This window comes from Eucyclogobius newberryi, unplaced genomic scaffold, assembly GCF_026437365.1.
Source record: "Eucyclogobius newberryi isolate DKJ021-1_F unplaced genomic scaffold, fEucNew1.0.hap1 SCAF_9, whole genome shotgun sequence".
NCBI lineage: Eukaryota > Metazoa > Chordata > Actinopteri > Gobiiformes > Gobiidae > Eucyclogobius > Eucyclogobius newberryi.
In genome coordinates this window covers 23,790,029-23,813,017 of record NW_027316532.1, presented here as the reverse complement: position 1 = coordinate 23,813,017, position 22,989 = coordinate 23,790,029, and the positions used below count along the sequence as shown (strand labels likewise).

At 39.3% G+C, this 22,989-nt stretch overlaps 1 protein-coding gene across 1 annotated transcript in view; it reads right to left on the bottom strand.

The window, feature by feature from the left end:
- kank4 (KN motif and ankyrin repeat domains 4) overlaps positions 1–22,989 on the bottom strand; it is a 126,680-nt gene that overhangs the window by 65,008 nt on the left and 38,683 nt on the right. Inside the window, exon 2 of the mRNA XM_072438301.1 lies at positions 17,270–17,427. The gene's annotated coding sequence lies outside the window, so the exon portion shown is untranslated. The remainder of the gene's footprint in view (positions 1–17,269; positions 17,428–22,989) is intronic.

Below are 22,989 nucleotides of genomic sequence, written 5' to 3'. Positions count from 1 at the left end.
TTGGACAAGAGAGAACGAAAGAGAACGCAGACTCGGGTGAGGACAAAACTGGCAAATACAAATAAATACAAAAGGCTCAATCCTCACCAAACGCTGCCTTGATCTGGTGACAAGCCGCCATATTTCCAATGACACTAACTTTATTTGCTGCTGCTATTGCCTGTTACCAATACACGGCATTACACTCGCGTCCAGACCCAAAATATATGACATTTCCAGCGTGTAATGCATCGAACGTTATCCAAACCCAGGCGTGGAGGCTCAGAGAAGTTAAATAAATGCAGAAAAAGGCCTGAAGACGTTTCTGGTTTACTCACGCTTCAGACACATCTCAAAGTGCTACAAACTCGGAATTACTAAACGTGTTTTTATGAACTACTGAGATCGGCCTCGTGGTGAAAGAGTATAATTCAGGCACGATTTAGATTTTATACGTAAGAAAACATTGGTTATGCTTGGGTCGCTGTGAGTAGGCCCCGTCCGTCTGCAGATCCGAGGAAAAGGATATAGACTGTACTCTCGCTAAAAACTGCAGGAATCAATCAAAAAAACACTTTGGGCACATATATGAGGCACAACTAGCACTGTAAGACGGTTAAAAGCTCTGAAAAGTCGATTTTGCATGATATGGGACCTGTAAGTCTTGATCAGTACCGTCCCTCAGAACCTAAATCTAAAGAGGACAAACGCCGGCTTATCTCATATTCATAAAAACGCAGACTGACTTCATATTCGTCGTGATTCACCAAAACGTTTCCAGTTCTATTGTGAAATGTCGTTCCGCACATCAACCCGAATTCTAGCAGAGCAGCAGAAGCCACAGTGTCTGCTAAATACGACACGTGCACTGTCATTGTGGCTGCAACCGTTTACCGTGTTTACGCGCGGCCAAAACTCAACAGATTCCACTTTGCTTTGGCTATATATTGAACAGAACTTTCTTATGAGGGCATTGCTGTATCTAATTTAGCATTTCGTTAAATCAATACGCCATAAAAAACACATTATATTTCATTACGGCGCAGTTCAAATCTAAAGGAAAATGTAATCATGGCAATATTGGATCTTGCACGACTTTAAAAGAGATGGGATTTTTACAGTTGTTTTTTATGACCTGTCAGAATATGGCAGTAACTTTTATCAATTTATATCACTCGGACCTGAAGGAAGCTATTAGAAAGAGAAAAGAACAAGGGCAGACTGTGTGGTGATGTGGATTTACTTTGGTTTGATGGCATCTCTCTCTAGATCTTGGATTATACTGAGTTGACACTAATAATACTGGTAATCATTATGACAATTCACTTTATTATGACGTGCAACAAGTGACGACTAGCTTTACCCACCATTTTAATCACAAAATGTAGTCGTAAAGTGTTCTTTTTCGTGTCACGTAGTTGTTGATTATGACACAGCTTATGAAAGGTGTCAGCTTCCAACATTTTGAGGACTTCTGCCCATTCAACTGATAAAATGTTCTGTTTTGATCATTTAATGCAATTGGAAAGTGTCCTAGACTTTCATCACTCCACCCGAACACATGATTTAGATTGAATAAGACTTCTGTGCTTCCTCTGTTAGACTTTATTTAAAATGTCTCCGTTATAGCTCATAAATTACCTAGTGAAGTGAATGTTGAGGTTGTATTTTCAAACTCTATTGCTGTCTCGCTAACATGGTAAGAAACATGACCTATCAGAGCTCTTCAATAAATAATAAAACGCAGTTATAAGGTGTGGCTTTGTATCTTCATCTGTTTAAATCCTCATAAATTGTCACTGTGTTTCCAAGCCTCAGCAGAGCAGTTTATAAAAGACGTCATGAGTAACTGGCCTGATTCTTGTGGACTTACTGCTTACAGTACATTTTGGAAGTACATTAATTTTAACAAATGGTTATTAAGCCCCAAGCAGTGAAGAATTATGTGTCCTGCTGAGACACTTTTGTACATCTGAAATACATAGCCACAGGATTTAAGGATAATCCAACTTTAGGACTTAATTTGTCACCACAGCTAGGATTTCAGCACTGATCAGGCAGTAAATGAAGCACTTTATAATTATTAAGAGATGAGTCCCGGGGAAAGCCTTGACCTGCTTAAAGGGCATCGACTTCATCAATTGACCTGGGCAGAAACACGTGTCAAGGAGTAACACTTTATCAACTGAGCCCCAAAAACATCCACGAGGACATGAATCATCTCAAGAATGTGTGTTAACTGACCTCAGGAGACTGCAAAGAATCCATGTAGTTCTGACCTCAAATGAACAACTTCCATTAACCCCTTTGAAGTCTTGCACGATAAATCTAATGAAATAAGGTTATATACTTCACAGTGTTCATTTTGACATTAGCTGTTTATGTAGTTTTAGTAGAAATTATGTTTAGTTGTGGACAGAATCTAGTCAAATTATTATTTTTAGACAACGCAATTATGCCAATGACAAAATCTATGGCGAAATATTTTAGTCAATGAAATGGGCACTGATTTCAATGAAAGTATATGAAAGTATGAATAGATTTCCCACGATTGGAGTGTGAGCAGCAGCCTGACTCTGTACCACTGAGTACTTTTCACAAAGCCATCTTTATCTGCCCTGAGGGACCCCTTTGTGCGACTACAGTGTTTTCTTTAGTTAAAAATGGAAAAACCCACTAGATAAAGAGCATGTACACAACTCTATCCCAATCCTTCAAACAAAATGGTTTATATTTAGAATTCAGTGGCCACATAGAAAAGGGCTTTGGGGATTTGCATAATCACTTTCACGATGGGAAACATTCCTTTGATGAAATAAAACTCTTTTGACAAGAGTATCATCTCATTTAGCATCATATTAAGGATGTATACGAATAAAAAATGCTAAAGGTTGTTATTTTATTATTTTTAATACAATGTCTTAGGGTCAGGCCACGTTCAGTGTAAATTATGTGATTCTTCCGTTGCTTTATCTTTATTGGTCGTGTCATATCTGCAACGGACGTTTGACAAACAAATATGGAAGTGGAGACGTTTTAATGATAAGCTTTGTTTGAACTATAACTGGCAAACACATGCAAGACGATGGGTACGGTTCCAAGCTGGAGATTTATAAAAAATGTTAAGGTTGTTTGTAATTCAATGTGACACTCTTGAGAAATCGGCCTTGGAACTATTGCAGTGGGGAAAAAACACAATATATCTTTTTTAATTCATACAGAAGAGGTCCAATGAGCGTATGAGATGGCATTTCAGTTATTAAAACAAAGACAAAGTACACTTCAGATGTGAAAAATAAAGAACTTCATTTGTGTTTTACAATTGCAGGCTTTACTACAGGGTTGTAATCGACTAAAGACTTCCTGTGCGTAGATTAGTCGACTAAAAGACGTCATGAAATTAGCAAAAACTCTCAAAACGATCTCTTTCATCCAACAATTTGACCTAAAGAGCACTGACCAGACAAGAAAAGCACAAGTAAATTGCACATTTGTATGTAAACAGGCTGAATAAATGCTCGTTCCATACGTTTCTGCCGTCGACTAATACTATGTTTTGACATCATTTAACCTTCTGTCATTTAATCTTGTTTGATCGGATTCCCAAAACAAACTGGACATAATTATAGCCGCTTCCACCATGAGACCAAACATTTCTCTGACTGTTAAGCAATTAAATTCAACTTTCATTACGGTAAAAGGCAGAAAAAACCCATAGTGATGAAATACAAGTACTGCATCTGATTGTTGGCTTGTTGGCAGCAGTCACAAAGCAGCTGGCCCAGATCCTTTCTCTAATGTAATGAATACACCAGACATAAAACACCTGACGAAAAGAAGAATAAACTGTTGATACTGCAATAATTACTTTGGAGCTAGGCAAAATTAGAGTATACTGTAACTGTTATAACAAATAGTTTTTTATAAAGACGGTGGAAAGAGCAAAAGGTATACAAAATAAAAACAAACTTGCTGTTAAGGGTGGTCTCAATATTTTTGGAGCATTCCGATGTGTTAAAGCTTTAAACAGATTGCTGAGGTTTAATTATCAGACAAATGTGAAATGTCTGCCAAATTAATCACAGAAAACTGCAGAAATATCGCCTTCATTTTAAAGTTTACAACATTAACTTTTAGCTTTTTTTTTTTACTATTAACGATATATACTCGATATTGACATTTTTCACTATAATATCTACATTTTTAAACATTGCCCACTTCTACTTGCTGTGTATATAAACAATATTAATGCTCTTTTTATCTTGATACTTGAATGAATCGCAACCAAGACATTTAAATGCTGTGGGCGATATTGACAAATCGCAGATCTGGGTTTATATGTAACGGTACAATACGATATGTTCACAATGCATCAAAAATGTGCTAAAATGTACCTGTAAATATCTTCAAGTCGAGCACAAAACATGAATTGACCATAAGTTAAGTGACCATCTAGGGATGAGCCCCAGGTGCAGAGCAGCAGTTCAAGACGCTCCTCTGTCGCTGAACTCTCGCCCGTTCTGTTACATGTGAAGTGTTCAGATTCAAGACAGATAGAGACTGTGTGTGTCCCTCGTGTTCCTCGTACAAATAATGCCAAAAAGTCACATCTCAGAAAAAATATTTCAGGCGTCAGACCAAATAACTTAAGGAAAATAACAATCACAAATGACACAAATGAATAAACACGTAAAATGTGGACTGCTAAACATTAGAGCAATTTCTTCCAATGAATTAATGAATTAATTAGTGACTATAACATAGATCTTCTAGCTCTAACTGAAACGTGGCTTCAACAAGACGACTACGTCAGACTAAATGAGTCCACCCCACCCACCCATGTTAACTTTGAGACCGCCAGGAGCACAGGCCGAGGTGGTGGTGTGGCAGTGATCTCACACTCAAGCCTACTCATGAGCCCTAAAACTAACAATGCATTTCACTCATTTGAAAGCCTTATGCTGTCGATCACATGTCCAAATATGAAAAACCAAAAAGGAGTTTTGTTCATAGTTATCTACCGACCTCCTGGTCACTATTCAGAGTTTTTAACAGAGTTTTCTGACTTTATATCAAACTTAGTGTTAGCCTGGGATAAAATAGTTATAGTTGGAGACTTTAATATCCACGTGAACATGAGTGATGACGCTCTCAGTAATGCCTTCAGCGCCTTGTTAGACAGCATTGGTTTCACTCAGAATGTAAATAAACCGACTCACACTCACAAGAACACTCTGGATCTTGTCCTAACGTATGGAACAGAGATTAGTGACCTCAGTGTCCTCCCTCAAAACCCTATATTGTCAGATCATTTCATAATTACCTTTCAGTTTATTCTTAAAGATCATCCAGTCCCACAAAATAAAGTTATAATGAAAAGGACAATATCTGAAAAATCTATCTCAAAATTCAAAGAAATAATAGAGCCAATATTCAGTGACATGTCATGTGATCCTGCTGAGAACAGCTTTAGTCCCAGTATAAGTGATCAATGTGTCGACTTGACCATGAATTTTCTGAAGTCTGCTCTTGACGTTGTCGCGCCGTTAAAACAGAAGGTCATTAGGCCAAAGCGCGCCCATGGTACAACCAAGAACTGCTTTCACATAAACAAAGAGTTAGAAAGTTAGAGGGATTATTTCGTCGCTCTCACACCGAAGAATCCCTAAAAGCATGGAAAAGTTGCCTGCTGTCCTATAAGCAGGCTCTGCGTAAGGCCCAAACCAGATATTATTCAAATCTAATAGAAGTCAACAAAAGTAACACTAAATTCCTTTTCAGCACTGTAGCTAGGCTAACAAACTGTCACAGTGCAGTAGAGCCCTCAATCCCAGCTACACTTAGCTCTGATGATTTCCTCCTATTTTTTAACAATAAAATAAAAACAATCAGAGATAAATTAGATGAAATTACCCCCGCTATTAGCCCTGAACTAGCCCAAGCTGTAAATCTAACGTCCCATATAAATCCACCTGTAAACTTAGAAAGGTTCACAGCTGTTGATCAAGCAGAGATAACTTCAGCCATTATGTCCTCTAAAAGCTCAACTTGTGTCCTAGACCCCATTCCAAGCAGACTCCTCAAAGACATTCTTCCCCTAATTATAGACCCTATTCTTAATATAATAAATACTTCACTCCAAAGTGGCTATATTCCACAGTCCTTCAAACATGCAGTCATTAAACCTCTTCTGAAAAAGCCTAATCTAGATCCCGACCTATTGGTAAACTACAGACCTATTTCAAATCTTCCCTTCGTCTCTAAAATCCTTGAAAAAGTTGTAGTAAAACAGCTTTGTCGCCACCTGCAGGACAATGACTTGTTTGAAGTTTTCCAGTCAGGGTTCAGAGCCCACCACAGCACTGAAACTGCACTAGTTAAAGTCACAAATGATTTGTTATTAGCCGCTGACGATGGACTGGTCTCAATCCTGGTTCTGTTGGACCTCAGCGCAGCGTTTGACACCATTGACCACAACATTCTACTGCAGAGGTTAGAATGTGATGTAGGTGTTGGAGGAACAGCCCTCAGCTGGTTTAAATCCTATCTATCTGATAGGTTCCAATTTGTTAATGTAAACCAGAGCTCCTCACCAAGCTCTAAAGTAATTTACGGTGTGCCACAGGGTTCGGTACTCGGTCCAATTCTGTTTACTCTTTATATGCTGCCATTAGGCAACATTATCAGAAAGCATGACATTAACTTCCACTGCTATGCAGACGACACTCAGCTGTATTTATCAATGAAACCTGATCAGAGCGATCAAGTAGACAGACTTAGTACTTGTGTGAAGGAGATAAAAACCTGGATGACACTAAACTACCTGCTTCTTAACCCTGAAAAAACCGAGGTCATTGTGCTTGGCCCTAAGCATCTACGAGACGCTCTATCTGAGCAGATAGTCACACTGGACAATGTCAGTGTAGCCTCCAGTTCTACTGTAAGAAACCTTGGAGTCTTATTTGACCAGGAGCTCTCATTTAAAGCTCATATAAATCAAGCTTGTAAAACAGCCTATTTCCATTTGCGCAACATCGCCAAAATCAAAAGAATCCTGCCTAAAAGTGATGCCGAAAAACTTATTCATGCATTTGTAACGACTAGATTAGACTACTGTAACTCCCTGCTTGCAGCGTGTCCTAAAAGCTCCATAAAAAGCTTTCAACTTGTTCAAAATGGAGCAGCAAGATTACTAACAGGAACAAAAAGAAGAGAGCACATTACGCCAGTGCTGAAGTCTCTTCACTGGCTCCCCGTCGAGTCCAGAATCAAATTAAAAATTCTACTCTTGACCTACAAAGCCATAAATGACATGGCCCCATCCTACCTCAAAGATGCTATAGAACCATATCATCCAAACAGAGCTCTTCGCTCTCAGAATGCCGGCCTTCTGGTGGTCCCAAGAGTCTCTAAAAGTACAGTAGGAGGTAGAGCGTTTAGCTACCAAGCTCCTGTGTTATGGAATCAGCTCCCGACCCATGTTAAATATGCTGACACAGTCTCTTCATTTAAGTCCAGGCTTAAAACGTTCCTCTTCGAAATCGCTTATGGTCAGAGTAGTTAGGAACAGAAACATAAACCCACAGCTTTAGCTACGCTGCCCTAGGAGTAACTGTGCTGGGGGAAGTATGGCAGCTTGAGCACTATCCTCTTCTTCTTCTGACTACTTATGCTATCAAACAATATTTATTTTTTGAATCCACTTGCAAATTGTTCACCGCCTTCTTTTCTTTCTCTCACTCCTGAGGACCTGTAGACCCAGATGCCCCTCCCCTGGTGAAGTGGTCCCTGCCCTGTGTGGACGGTCCCTCATCTGCCTGAGGAGTGGGTCCAGCTCGCCCCCGACGGTCCCTCATCTGCCTGAAGAGTGGGTCCAGCTCGACTCCGACGGTCCCTCATCTGCCTGAAGAGTGGGTCCAGCTCGCCTCCGACGGTCCCTCATCTGCCTGAAGAGTGGGTCCAGCTCGACTCAGACGGTCCCTCATCTGCCTGAAGAGTGGGTCCAGCTCGCCTCCGACGGTCCCTCATCTGCCTGAAGAGTGGGTCCAGTTCGACTCAGTCGGTCCCTCATCTGCCTGAAGAGTGGGTCCAGCTCGACTCAGACGGTCCCTCATCTGCCTGAAGAGTGGGTCCAGTTCGCCTCAGTCGGTCCCTCTTCTGCCTGAAGAGTGGGTCCAGCTCGCCTCAGTCGGTCCCTCATCTGCCTGAAGAGTGGGTCCAGCTCCAGTCTCCTCGTGTCCGTCTGTCCGTCTGTGAGAGTCGGATCTCTCCTTCACTGGAACTCCTCCAGGTTTCTACGCTTTTTTCCCAAAGAGGTTTTTTTTGTAGTTTTTCCTGGCCGAGAAGGAGAGTCTAAGGACAGAGGACCCTGGGACATCGTCCCTCGCCACCACAGACGTTGTCTGACTCCATCGCCACCACAGACATTGTTGATTCATTTCTCCCTGTGGCCCTCAGAGGCAACTGTTGTTGTGATTTTGGGCCTTACAAAAATAAATTGATTTGATTTGATTTGATTTGACCATAACATGAACCACAAAAGTGCATAAATATCCCTTTGCAACCTTGTTCATAACCATTTTGAGTAAATTTTCAGACCTATTGTGCTTTTGTCTGCTGTACAGTTCTAATCTACAACACCCACGGATCCTTATTGTCATATTTTGGACATTTTGAGACGCAATATTGATCTCAATTGACTACGCAACGCTGCCGAAACCAACGTATGTCACAGTTTAAGAAAATGTCATTGCCGAATAGAGTAAAGTAAAAAAGCAGTGGGCGTGTATCTGTGGGGAATCTGTAAAACTGTCAGAGCAATGAAGAAAAGACTCAAACATGCATGAATCACTCTACATTTCTGAGCAGTTAAATGAGAAGAGGAAACAATAATCATACGGTTAAAAGCTCCTAAGGTCTTCCTATGGTCTCTTTTAATAGTTTCGAAACCATAGAGGATTCGCTCGATATCTAAATTGCACACTTCTCCAAAAGCAATTGCAATATTATCCAGTTTTCGATACGCCTCCGCCCAGCGCTGCCGTAGACATGTTCAGCATCGGACTAGAAAATAGACGGAAACTATAGTGTTTGACCAGGGCAGGCGCGTGCAGGGAAACCACGGCGATCATGTCTACACTCCACAGCTCGAACTCGCTCTCACAAGCACTTACTCTGACGCTGCCGATCCACATAAATCCCAGAGTGTCACGTCACATAGGAATTTTGCATTTCAGGGAGAGACATCCAGCTCGATTCTGATCACACGTGCTGACAAGTGTTTCCATCAAGAGGCTTTTTATGTTGAGTGCGTTGGTTCTGTAAGAAGTCTTTTGTCTTCTATACGAGAGAAGCGTGGCTGTTGTGTTTGGCACTTAAGATTCTGCCGAGGTTTCCATCTGTCTGTCAGTCAGACGCCATGTGCGTGGGTGAGTCTACTGGGTGGAAAAATACACTTTGCTCTTCTACAAACTTTAATTTTGGTAAATAAACAACGAAAGTCCAGTGTATGTCATCATTACTATTTATTCGCTGGAATAAAAGAAAATTCAAAGGGTAAAAGGACAGTGTTTGACTATGAATAATACAAAATATGTGATCTTCTCTTTTTTGTTATATTTCTGGCTATTACCTTGGATCGTTGAAGAGCACCCGCCTCACATGACCTCTCCTGACCTCTCCTGACCTCTCCTGACCCATCGACGCGCTCACCTTTCCCGTGTGTTGATATATCATATTGACATTTTGTCTGGTCTCTTTGTCATCCGGGACTGTGATATCAAAATACAAGGGGATCGGGCAGATTTCAAGGCTGGGAATCACAGGGTCCCTCACGATCCGATTCGATACGATACACGGCTCACGATACGATATTGTCACGATTTTGCGGTACATGCGATAATTGATGTATTGCTCATGATATTCTGCTATATATCAAAACGTTTTCGTTGATACATTTTTCTTTGTTAAACCGCATCCTGCACAAAATCAAAATGAAATACACCAATTTTATTAATCAAAACAGTCAAAATGTCAAATGGTTTAGGTTAACACGTTTCCCGCAGTCTCAAAATACTACGGGAAATTATACCAAAATCTGATCACACTTTACACTCTCTCTACTTCTAACATGTGCATTCTACGATATGCACATGTGCTTCAGTTTGGATTATTGCACGAGTTAAACTGTAGTGTCACATTTAAACTCCATAACAAATCCCCCTGTTTAAAACGCACTCTTGATGTAGTGCTGTAGGTCCACGTTGTATCCACCTGCTCCACGGTTGCACCTGCCTGCTCCCGGAGCGGTCACGTGTTCCTGTAAACACGCACAGAACTATGAGCTAACTCACTAGCCTCTTAGTTAAAAGCATAATAAAAGTTTGGAGCTAAATGGGTCAAAGTGTCAGACATCTAAAGGAGACGTGCTCAGGCTGTGCCAGATGGTTTCCCGCTGCATCCACAGGACACACAGGCTTGACATGAACGTACACGCTGGAGATTTACACATCAAATAGCACTAATTGCATATGTGTTCTGAATGTATAAAAAGAGTCAAAGTTCTGTGAAACCGTATTTCACTGAGAAAAGGCAAAAAAATATGCGTATGAAAAGCAAAAATAAATAGCGTATGACATGTTTCGTCATCGTTTCTTCTACCTTTTCCTTCCTAAAACTTTGTCCAAAATGCTCAGAGGATGAACGTTCCTCATATACACCAGATGTGCTCTGCTGCATGATGCGGGCATGAACAGCAGTGTTCAAATAAATACACACAGTTTGCCAACAAAACATTATTAACCATATAAAATAGTGACTTTTGGTTGAACTTCATTATTATTATTATTACTTATCCATGCGTTTGTCTCCAGTAGATTAGACTGTAACGGCCTGCTCACTGGCCTCTCCAAACGAGCTGTAAAACAGCTGCAGTTCATCCAGAACGCTGCTGCTCGGGTCCTGACTAGAACTAGGAAGTATGATCACATTAGTCCTGTTCTCAGGTCTCTGCACTGGCTCCTGTGGCTCAGAGAATAGACTTTAAAGCAGCTCTGCTGTGCACAAGTCTCTCCATGGCCTAGCACCAAAGTACAAGTTCATTTTATATTGATTATTTATGTTTTTTATCGGTTTGTATTGTGATTTGAAAGCATTTTTCAGTTTCTGTATGAATTGTGCTCTATAAATAAACTCCCCTTGCCTATAAGAATAGCCTACTATTTTTCCAATAATACAAAATATTACATTACTAAATCAGTCAGTGTGACCGGTGCGCCAATCAAAGATTCAACTAACTCAAAAATCCTGTATAATATTTTGTAAAGTAGACACACAAGTCTAGATATCACCACAGTCTCGTGCATGCAAACGTTACAGAAGTGGGCCAGATGCACAGAAAGGGCACACTTCCACATCCCAACCCCCCCTTTCTCTTTCAACTCTGAATCCTAAAATCTCGTCGACCCCAAACATCACGGCAGCAGATCTAATGGGGGAGGTGAAATCCCTGCTCAGCTCACCTCATTCTGTCCCTCACTACCTAATACGAACTGTGTATCTGCTGTATACAACATGCCTGGGAGTAAACACACTTACAGTACATTTCTAAAGCTAGTGCCATAATAACAGTGCAACAGCAGCAATTTTCCAGCAAAAGAGCACATAAAAGGGTAAAAAAAAGGAATCGCAGCCAACATAAAAATAACAGCTGCTGTGTGTCTTTACATAAAAAATACACCATATTATTTCGTTAGAGGCATTGTAGAATTAGGGTATTAACACAAGCAGTTTTCTCTAATTGCGAGTATAATGGTATTTGCAAATAGACGTTGCAATGCATTTCCATTCAAATGATTCTACAGAGACACAGTCGATTTCTTCTCACACAAATAACAAGGTGATTTTCCATTGCAATTACAGCCATTTTCTCAATATGGTTCTGATATTTTGTCCCAGCGGTGCAGGGTTTGTTTTCTCTGCAATTAAAACTTCATTTTGGAATAAATCAACCGCGGCAAATTATGAAATATTGGTGAAATCGAGTTGCGTTTTTCATTCCAAATTGTTTGTTTTGGTGAAAAAGGCTGGAGTCTTTCTGTAGCAATTGATAAAGACTATTACAATTAATGGCCAATATAGTCACAAATTCACTGAAAACAGGTTGCATTGTTTGGTTTGTTAGTACCGTATTTTCCGGACTATAAGTCGCACCTTTTTTCATAGTTTTGGCCGGGGTGCGACTTATACTTATATTTATACTTATACTTATAGACTTATATGTGATATTATTTGTTATTTTCACACTTGCGACCACATTTCATACTCCAGTGCGACTTATATATGTTTTTTCTTCTCTATTATGCATTTTTTGGCTGGTGCAACTTATACTCCGGAAAATACGGTATATACTTTTATTTTTGGAATTGGAATTTTCTCATATAATTAAGTGTATATATCCTTCAGTTACACAATATTTTACAAACATATATATGCTTAGCTTCCTGACTTTTCACAATTCAAACGGTATAATATTTTACTGATCGCTATGGCAACAGTTCTAATTTTTCATCATCCCTCTACAATACTCAACGCTACAGAGCAATTATTCAGCCGTGCATTTCGGGAGGATCTGATACGTTACAAACCATATCGTCCGCAAATAACGAGCAGAACATTTCGTAAGTGGACATCGGCCTTCATCTTTTTCATCGGCCCTAAATTAAACAAATCTAAAAATAAAACGTGCATAATCATTCGTCGTGAAGCGTGAAATCGGCTCCAAAAATGTTCTCGATCGGAACGTTTGCTTTTCCATCGGCTGCAAACCCTGGCCCCGTCCATCAACGTTACACCGGCGAACCGCAGTGATGATTTGAACCTGGAACTACCTCTGGAGCTCGCTTTTTCCCCCCGTATTATTTCTTCCTAATAGAAACCTTTGTGTTCCAGGCACTCGCTCCAAACTCGGGGTGCGGCGTGCATCGATTGCGCTGCGTACGGGTTTATTATAACGCATAGGAGGTGATGATGGATGGCGAGCTGGAGTGTAAACAGAGTAAAGAGTGCGGCTGTGGCGTGACAGCCGGAGGGGCAGGTGTTAGCGCGCAGGCAAACAACCAATAAACTCTACAACCAACGTGATATTTACATAGAGGAGCGAACGGACAGAGCGCGAAAGATGAGGAGCCAGATAACAGCCGGTAATACGTAATAAACAACGCCATTTCAGCTGTTTGTGAAGATTATCCTGTACAATAAAGTCGCCGAGAATTTGCACGAACAATTAGTCAAACTTCTGGGTGTTGAACAAATTTAGTCCCTCATAAAGTCGACAAATAGAGTGAGATTGAGAGGTATTGTAAATGGTTTATGTAACAAATCTATTGGTTTTGGTGAGAAGGTTTTTTTTTAAATGTGGTGGAGTGGTTAGCACAAGACTAAATGTAAAATAATGAATAAAATAGAATAGGGATGTCACAATATGCTGTATCTTTGCATTGAATTGATTAAAACAAATATCTAGGGTTGTCGGTCAGTTGATGGCGTCTTAGTCGACCAAATAATTGATTTATTGATTCATTATTTACACTATTTAAACCAGCAGAACGATGAAGTAACATCATATTCAAGTCTGAGCTTTTACGCTTTAGTCAACTAATTGATCTCATTAGTCTTTAGTCAGTCAACTATATCTTTAGTCAAATACAGCCCTAGAAACAGCATTTTTCACGATTATCCACAATGATTGACACCATAAAGAAAATATTGTGATTCCTTTATTTCTCTGGCATTGACATTCCCCAGATGAAACATTCTAAATTGTAATAGTCTTATAAAAGGCTTGACACTCTTCAAATGCAGTGGTAAATGTAGATGATTATATACAGTATATCCGCAACGTAAAATCAAGCATGGAGGGTTAAGTTTAGGGGTCATGAATGCCACGAAAAGTTTGTAATCTTGAGGGTCTCGACTGAAAACCACTGGTCTAATAGATGACAACTTTCAGAATGATAAACACAAGTTAAAATAAGTGTATTAGTCATAAAAACACCTATATTTAGGTTTACGTTTCGGTGTATTGACTATTATATTGTGACCTGTACAATCACAATCATCGACGTCCAGAAAAGAAGATTTATTTTATTGTATTTATTTTGACCTGGACTTACAATACATATATTTTCATCAATAAAGATCATTTTCATTCGTGGTCCCTGGGCAGAGGCCGTGACGCTGGGTTTTACTCCTGAGTCATGGTTTGAAGAGTTTATGATTTCTGATAGCTCTAATTGAGTTCTGACAAGTTAATTAAAACTTGTTTATAACTCCTAGCGTTATGTCATGCTGCTAAATAGCAATCTGTTTCTAATTTCCAAGCCCCTTCGTCTTTGCTCTCCTCTGACCACCCATTACCGCCTCGCTAAATATTATTCATGAACAGTGTGCCCTGATTATATAAGCTTGCCCTATTAATAAGTCCTTAATCAAGTACACTGATAGGGCGGAGTGATACATGCAAAGCAATGAGGCCGCACATGTTAAAAATGCAACTCTTGTCCATTTAGTTTCTCTGGTAAAACTACAATTTGGTATGTAAGTAAAATGAGGGCGTGTTTATAGCAAAAGACAAAATGAAACTTATATTTTTCACCTCTCCACAGATATAAGTATAAAGTATGTGTACGTGAGAGTCCGCAGTAAGTTTGTGATTCATAAAAAACAAATTGACATGATGGTTTCAGAGATGAAGGTGAACTGCAGTGGTGGAAAGTAACATTTAACACAGTACATTTTAAAAGTATCTGTACTTTACTTTTTTACTATATTTGAGAGCAGGCATCTGTACTTTCTACTCCACTACATTTTTGAACTGGACAACAAGTAAAAGCATTTTTTTCCTTATTATTAGTATTTTTTAGCATGTTTATGGAGATATCTCACTTACATTTTTAGAGTTACAAATCCCGGCTTTGAGAAAATAAAATTAGGATATATAGACGACCAGGGAAGTTATATCTGACAATTCTTTATCCAAGGTCACAAGTTGACTCTAGTTCAAAATCTGTGTGAATTACTTTTAGTTTTTAATCTTGAAGTACATTTTTAAAGGTGTACTTTAATACTTTTACTTAAATAGATGTTTAATGTAATATTTTAACTTTTACTTATTGCTTTGCTCCTGTTCTTTTACTTAAACTGGAGTACTTCTTCAACCATTGGTGAAGAGAGAAGTTTGAAGTTTGAAGAAGTTTGTGAAAGTTTGTTCGTAAGTACACTTTTGGTAAGAATTCCACATAAACTTTTTAAAGCCGAGATCCCTTGTCTGTAACTTGACTTGAATTTTTTAAGTGCAAAATATTCCTACACAAAACAATAATATTGAAACTGGCTTATGCCGCTGACAAATAACTCTAAGGCAGGAGGATTATTCCAGGAAACACTTTTCTAAACATGAGCTGCAAAGAACAAAACACATCAGTAGTTTGTGTCAATAATGAGTCATGGAAGCTTAAATCTCAAGTTTGTTCTGCAAAAATATAAAAAATGTCCCAAATAGTGCAAATAAAGGTGCGCACACCACACATTGAGCCCCAAAGATGATTGTTCCAGCTCTAAGTCGACTGACTCCATCCACATTCCAGGCAAAGCAGTAACATCTCCATAAACTAGAGACCGACGGGAGTGGTGAGCTTTATCAAATTGAAGTGCGTCTTAATTCGCTCTTGAGTGAAATTAATGGCGTGGAAAATAAAAAGTGTGTGCGGCTTTAGCAGAAGGAGCCGGTTAAATCAGGCAGGATGAACGCAAGCACCTGTGCGCCGCCACGGGCCCAAAGTGGGTCGCTCTCACAGGCGCAGGTGCAGAGCTGGTAAAAGGAAACATGAATGGAGCTCGCATTGAAAGTGGAGCCAAAAATACTTGTGTTTGAATGAGTTGAGTAAAGTGCACAGTCTGAGGCGGTGGAAACACTTGACAGCGGCACATATACGGCACTTGTGGCCTGAAAGAAGCCTCGTGAAACAGAAGAGAACGTGTAAGAGCTGGGTTCTTTTACAAGTTTTATTTAAAGAGTGAAGTCGGATATACACATGTACAGTAGTTATTGATTTTAGGTTTATTTATTTAATTGCGATTTTAAAATAGAACCAGAACACTTTTACCCAAATTAGCGTCTTTTAACCAATTTATTTAGCCTGGGTCATTATTGAGTTGGTGAGGGGTAAAATTTAGCCTGTAGATGGGACATGGCAACATTTTGACATAATCTATAATATAATAAATACATTGTTTTGCTTAGATCATGCATAATATCTATTCTTTTGCGCACAACTCTATCTCTTTCTGTCTCCTATGTGAAACTGGGATTTAGTTGCAAGTTTGAGCCTCAAGCCTCTGCTCCTTTTGTCCCCCTCAAGTGTAGTTATTGCAGCCTTATCTGTGCCCATTTATGGATGTGTAGGATGTAAATTGATTCTGTAAATTAAAATTAGTCCCGTCCTGGTGTCAGTTAATTTACAATTAAATAGACCATGGCACAACTTAAGCCAACTATTATTTCAGCATTAAAATAAGGCAAATATACACCCCAGGCCAAATTAATATATTAAAAAAAACATTTAAAACCCATTAAATTACATGAAATTACACCTGTTTTCTACTAAATATCTTCTAAAATGAAAATGTTGGATTTAGTTTTAATGTTGCAATAACAAGCAATTATTCTTTAAGTAAAATGCAGCCAATTACAGGAAATATACCAGTTTTGATGACATTCTTACTTTTTACACACTATCAAACTAAATCTTCAAAATTTCCAATTAAAGCTTCCAAATTTTGTTAATTTTTTGTGTTTTTTAAATGCCTAGTCGTTTTTTTTATGGGTGCCCGTTTTAAAAGTTTGACCCCCTCTGATGCTCTCTGCACGGCCCTGCACATAACACCAACTCTCTGTCTGAGCCAATCATTACCTTTCCCCCTCTTAATTAAACAAACACGTGGCGTTAAAATGACCCTCTTCAAAAATACATTTAAAAAAACGCAGCATAATTGTGTGGGAGTGATGCAAATCTGGAGGAGGAAAAAATGGTATAACTAACTCATTGGATCTCATGACCCAATGTTCCCAGCTTCTCTCCGCTGCCTCCTTCTGTGCCTCCTGCTGCTCTCCTGGCACATTTTTCATTCTTATCACATCTCCACGTCCGGTCTTTTGTCCTTATAATTCACTGCGCAGCATGCGAGAAGTCCGCTTTCCAACTTGCAAAAGAAAATCAGTAAATGTACTCACCTAATCTTGTAATTATTGGGCGGTTCTTTCTGGTTCATCAGAGTACAAAAGCACACACACGAGTCCAAATACGCCGCGCTGCTTTACGACGGAGAGCTCTGGTATAATTGCGTTCGGCCCGGCTTAGCTTCGGGACAATTTATCTCGTGGACACAGCTCTGTAAAGAAAAGAGAATCGATCAGTTTTTTTCATCCCGACACGAGGTAACGTTTAGCAAAGTTGAAGGGCAACGTAAAGCGGGCGAGGGCAAAACAGATGGGGCACGATACAGACGGGAAGTGATGTACAGTCAAACCAGAGGCAGGCAGTAATTAAAATGAATCTAAATCAGTTCAATGATGTAAAGGATCTTAACGGGTGAAGGTCAATATGGGTCCAGGACTAGAAATCATGACATTAAAGGGTATTTCTATGGCAAAAAGTCACATTTATATAGTTTTTCTCCTTCGATGGTGTTTTAGATGACCAAATGTTGTATTAATCAACAGATGTTTTATTATGATTATAAAAATGTACATGGACCACAGGAAAAAGGAGAAAGCACGTGGTGTTTTGAGAGTGATCGGACAGTTTAATCTGCTTTTTCGCGTTACAAGATGCTGTTTACTTGTACTTTTCTATAAACTTATTGTGATTTTGAGAGCTTTTCCCAGTGCCACACGTCACAGTCGATGCCCCGTGTGGACTGATACAACACACACGTGCGTTTGTTTATCAGCGCAACGGATCGCATCGCATCTCTCGTCTCCCGTAGATTTCTGTCCACTTTTGCGTCAGCTCGAACTGTCTTTTGCCGTCTTCATTTTGCCCCGTACACTGAGGGAACTATATTATGATAGATCCATGCGCTTAGGCATACGGAAACGTGGGGACGAGCCTGACGCGGCTGCAGGTGAGCAATAGGTGCGTTTTATGATTGATACGTGGCAGGACAAATGATTTATCCACGCCACGAGGAAATATGATAAAAAATTTGCTGAAAAAAATCGTCCATACCACCTTTAAGTGTACCGTATTTTCCGGACTTTAAGTCGCACCTTTTTTCATGGTTTTGGCCCGGGTGCAACTTATACTTATAAAATACTTATATACTTTAGCAACTTATTTACTTAGCAACTTATATGCAATATTATTTGTTATTTTCACACTTGCAACCGCATTTCATACTCCAGTGCGACTTCTATGTGTTTTTTTTCCTCTATTATAAATTTTTTGGCTGGTGCGACTTATACTCCGGTACGATTTATAGTCCGGAAAATACGGTAATTGGATGCTCAGCCCTATAGGGAATCAGAGGGCTCTTGTGGTTCAAAACAACGCGCTCACAATAAAATACCAATGGCAAACTGTTGTGAAGATTCAGATCCTTTCCTTAATACTTCTGACGGGTCAAAGTCAGTCTCAGGACCACGCTTTGAAATGATCAACTTTCAATGATTTACGGGAAACAGAAGCATTTCTGTTCATCGTGACAGACATTTATTATAATCTCATGTAAACGTCGTGTATTGGAGCCTCCAACTGCAGTGATCAATACTAACCAACTCGTGTATTGTTGTTTACACGTACTCACTCAAGACACATTCCTTCATAGAGGTCAGCGTATCTAATAATCCAATGGAATCAATCTGCGATCCCGGCGCACATCAAGACAGAACAATAACCGAGACAAAGACCAAAGCTTAAGTCCAAGGACAGGCTTTATGTCGCGGTAAAACCAAAGACAACTCGCAGATAACCGGAAAAGAAAAGGGACAGAAGGAGGCCACTACTATTCCCCGTGAGCTTAGCAGAGATACCGGGTCCTTCCTCACGCTCACACTCTTCTCACTCATGCAGATATGAGACTGAGAAAAAGGGGGTCGCCAAGGTCACTTTCACTTCAATCCCAGACATCGTTTTCTTCCCCCCGATGATAGGAGCCCCTGCTTAATTACCCGCCCGCTGTCACGTGACTCGTCCCCGGGCCGCCGAGCGTAAGGCTGTTCATGCTGGAAGAGCGCGCCGTGCTGTTGCGCCATCGGATCTTCATCAGAGCTTTATGAAGCGTGATGAGCATTAGTAAAATGAGCGGCGGAAGCTGGGGAATAAAAAGGCTTCAGAGGTACTGTCAGGGGGGAGGGGACACGCAAGACGGATGCAACGGTTGTTTACGGTTTTAATTGGATTTCATGCACCGTGCAAAGTTGTGGTCGGAGGTGGAAACGATGTAGGATTGTGTACAGTGATTGGAATATGAAGTAATCAACAAACAAGGAAAATTGCTTCTTTCAAGGTGATTAATGTACTGGAAATAGGGCACGGTGGTATTGACAAAAAATAATCTATTTTAGTTTTTTTTAGTATCCCGAGTCAGACAATAGTGTGTTTGATTATCAGGCAAAAGTGAACTGTCTGTTTATTTAATCGCTCACATACAAAAATAAACTAAACATCACCTTATATTTGAAAGTTTATAACATATTTTCTTCTCATTTTTATGTAAAAACAGCTCTTTTTGTAGCATTTCTCCCCATAAACAATAACTCAACATTCAAATTCAACATGATTCAAAATAATATCTAAAATAGTATGATTCTGTATTTCAAGGTAAAGAAAAAATCATTATTGTTATTTTTATTTTTGACACTTGAATGTCATTTTCTTCACAAAGTAATAGTTTCTTTACCATTTCCTTAACAGTTCTCATACAAATCAAGGCTGTTCAACACTATTCAGTAAAGGTCAAACTTTGTCCTATTTAAGTGTTTCATTTTGCAGTATCGATACAAGTTCAAATGAGTATCTAGTTTCAGTTCTGGGTATTGCTTTTTTTTGTGAGAAGATTTGTCAATTAAGCACGTTATAAGTTGATGGACGTACCAATTGGATAGCACAGTTGAAATTTACTCACCATAAAAAGCAAAATATACTATAAGAAAAAACACAAAATCAAACTTTATTTCTCAAATGCCGTTGGCAGACAATGTAGAAGTACTTGGTAGTCCACTCTGAAATTCCTTCCAGCAGAAGTCATGAGAAAACGACAGAGAAATTTGGACTTTTTGAACTAAATAATAAGGAACACTATGAGTATGAACTCACGTATTCATTTCCATAGTTGAGTAAAACACTGAAAAGATTGATTAAGTGGCAGTCTTATTGAATAACAGCTTTGCTTTAGCTCCGTTCACCACCAGATTTATGAGCAGTGGGGTCAACTGTAGGATTTAAAGTATTTATTGTAAAGTTCCTCTGCTCAGAACTGCATTTTGATGGGACTCAATGGGTCGTATGCTCAGTGGAAGTCATAATTTAAATGGGGAAGTGGTAAATTGATTTCACGTGCGCCATGTGGCCTTAGAGACTCGTATGAAACTGGATAGGAGAAGTGGAAAGGCCTGCTGTGCCTCATTATGGAGGTGTCAGAATGTATCAACAGCCAGGAGCACGTCGACTGTGCACCTGCAGCAGAAACACAGGGAAACAGAGCTGACAGGAATAGCATCAACAGGGTAAAGTGGCACTCCAAGAATTCAATTTTTATTATGCCTTACTCCTAGCTCCAGCATATTTAAACCGCAAATACAATGTGATGTTCTGTTTATATTAAAGGTTTCATGGTACGACGGAGGCTAACCTGCAATGTGGTCTTTAAAGCAGCTGTTTTTATTCAAAAACACGTAAAAATGCTGTTTCAATAACTTTATTATTATTAAATGATTTCTATTTTTTCAGAAACAGATTTTAAATTAAAGTATATAGGTCTTGTGGCCATTAGTTTTCACCTAGCTTATTCTTTTTATATATTATGAAATGTATTTATTCATGTATTTATATACCTTTATTTAACCAGGTAATACTCATTGAGATCAAAACCTCTTTTTTAAGGCTGACCTTAGCCAAAGTGAAAAAAATATTTAGTTTTATTTTGTCTTATCCATCAAATTTGGTTTTATCTATGGAAAAAATAACTTTACTTTACTTAACTTTAAGGAAGGTTAAATCAAGAAACGATTTGCTCAAAGGTTAGAACTGGAGTATGAATAAATAAGTCACTCTGTGTATCCTTTTACTCAGCCATGGACAGCGTTCTGGCTCATTGAATTGGAATCTCTACAAGCGCTCGAGTCTGAGCCAATATTTGAGATAAGTCCAAGGTCTCGCCACGAGTCAGTGCTCGGATAGTTTCTCTATTAGCCGACGAGCTCAGGGCTAGAAGACGTAACGTGACATCAATTTAAGGTTGTACAAGATGATACTTGCTCCAGGACTGTAATTATGATAAACCTGACTTATTGATGCTTGAAAGATTTTTCTGGAGGCCAAATAAGTCTGTGGTCCTTCATCATGTCATTGTTCTGGCTTTGTTAACCCCGGTTTGCATCTGTGTTTAGGGTTTAGAATTATGCCCCAAAAAACTAAATATCCAAAATTGTATCAGGATTGTTATCAAGATATGTATTAAGTGAAGAATTTCAGGTATTTTGTTTTAATCTATAACATATTATGCAGATCTTTATTTAACATTTTGATCACTGCAAACCACATAATTGAGCTAAAACCGCTTAATAACAGACTCGTTGACTTTCAGAACCGCATAACTGAGAAGCTGCCTCTTTATAATGCCAATTACTTGTTTTTATTGTTGAAAAATGGCTATGCAACAGTTGTGAACGCTATGATAGAGATAGGGGGCAGGTGAAACACATATTTTCTGAGCATTCAAGCCTCACATGCAAAACAATGCAGGATTACTCATATGAATCACAAAATACAACTAAATACAAGTAAAGCAATGATGAGAAAACATTATCTACTTTAAATTCTCATAAAAGTCCCCTTTAAATAAACGGGCAAGGTAAACTTTCCAAACAAACAAGTACAAAACAGAACACCACATATCAACAAATAAACTATAAATGTACTACATGAGCAGTGGAATGGAAACATATGTTTTGGACTTGAATAACTATGTTTGAGGGCCAAATAACTGGAGTACAAAACAACGCAACACAACCATTCTTTGCCATGACAATAGGAAACATGTTGATATAACAGCGCCTCACAAACAGCATAGAGAGGCTACAATTTCAACATCTTTCTTTCTGTTCCCATCTCGAGTACATGGACACCCAAACCAGCCTTTGCACAAAAGAGAACAGACAGTCAAAGGGCTTTTTCTTATGCATTGTTGTGTTTCCAAGGCTCAGCAAATTACTAGCTTCTGAATATAGTCAGAACAGCTCTCTGGTGAGATGAAATGTGGGTATTTAGGCTCGCCGCCGCAACACAACAAGTGACATTGAAACAACGCTTTAGACTCTGTGATGTTTCTCGGGTTATTATATCTTAATTGCAAAGGAAAACAATAGAGCGGGGAACTATTTGGGGAACGGAAACACATTACAAAAAAAGCGTAGTGACTTTGACTTTAAAAAAAAAGGCGTTATGGGATGCGTGTGATCACCTTCACGTGTTACGCAGTCCCCCCGGGAGGGATGGTTTACAACACAGTGCGGCAGACATGAAGGGAAACCTCTTTGAAGCGTGTTTAAAGGCTGGCTTATTGACAGAGTTGGGTTTGCAGCTAAAACTGTCATCGCCGTGTCACCGGTTCAAAGGGCTCAGGCATCAGGGGAGGGACCTGAGCGGAGCGGGGCAGGGTTCAGATAACGCTAAGACATCTGTGAATGGAAAAATGCAGCCTAAATTATTATATTTAGTAAACAGCAAATTG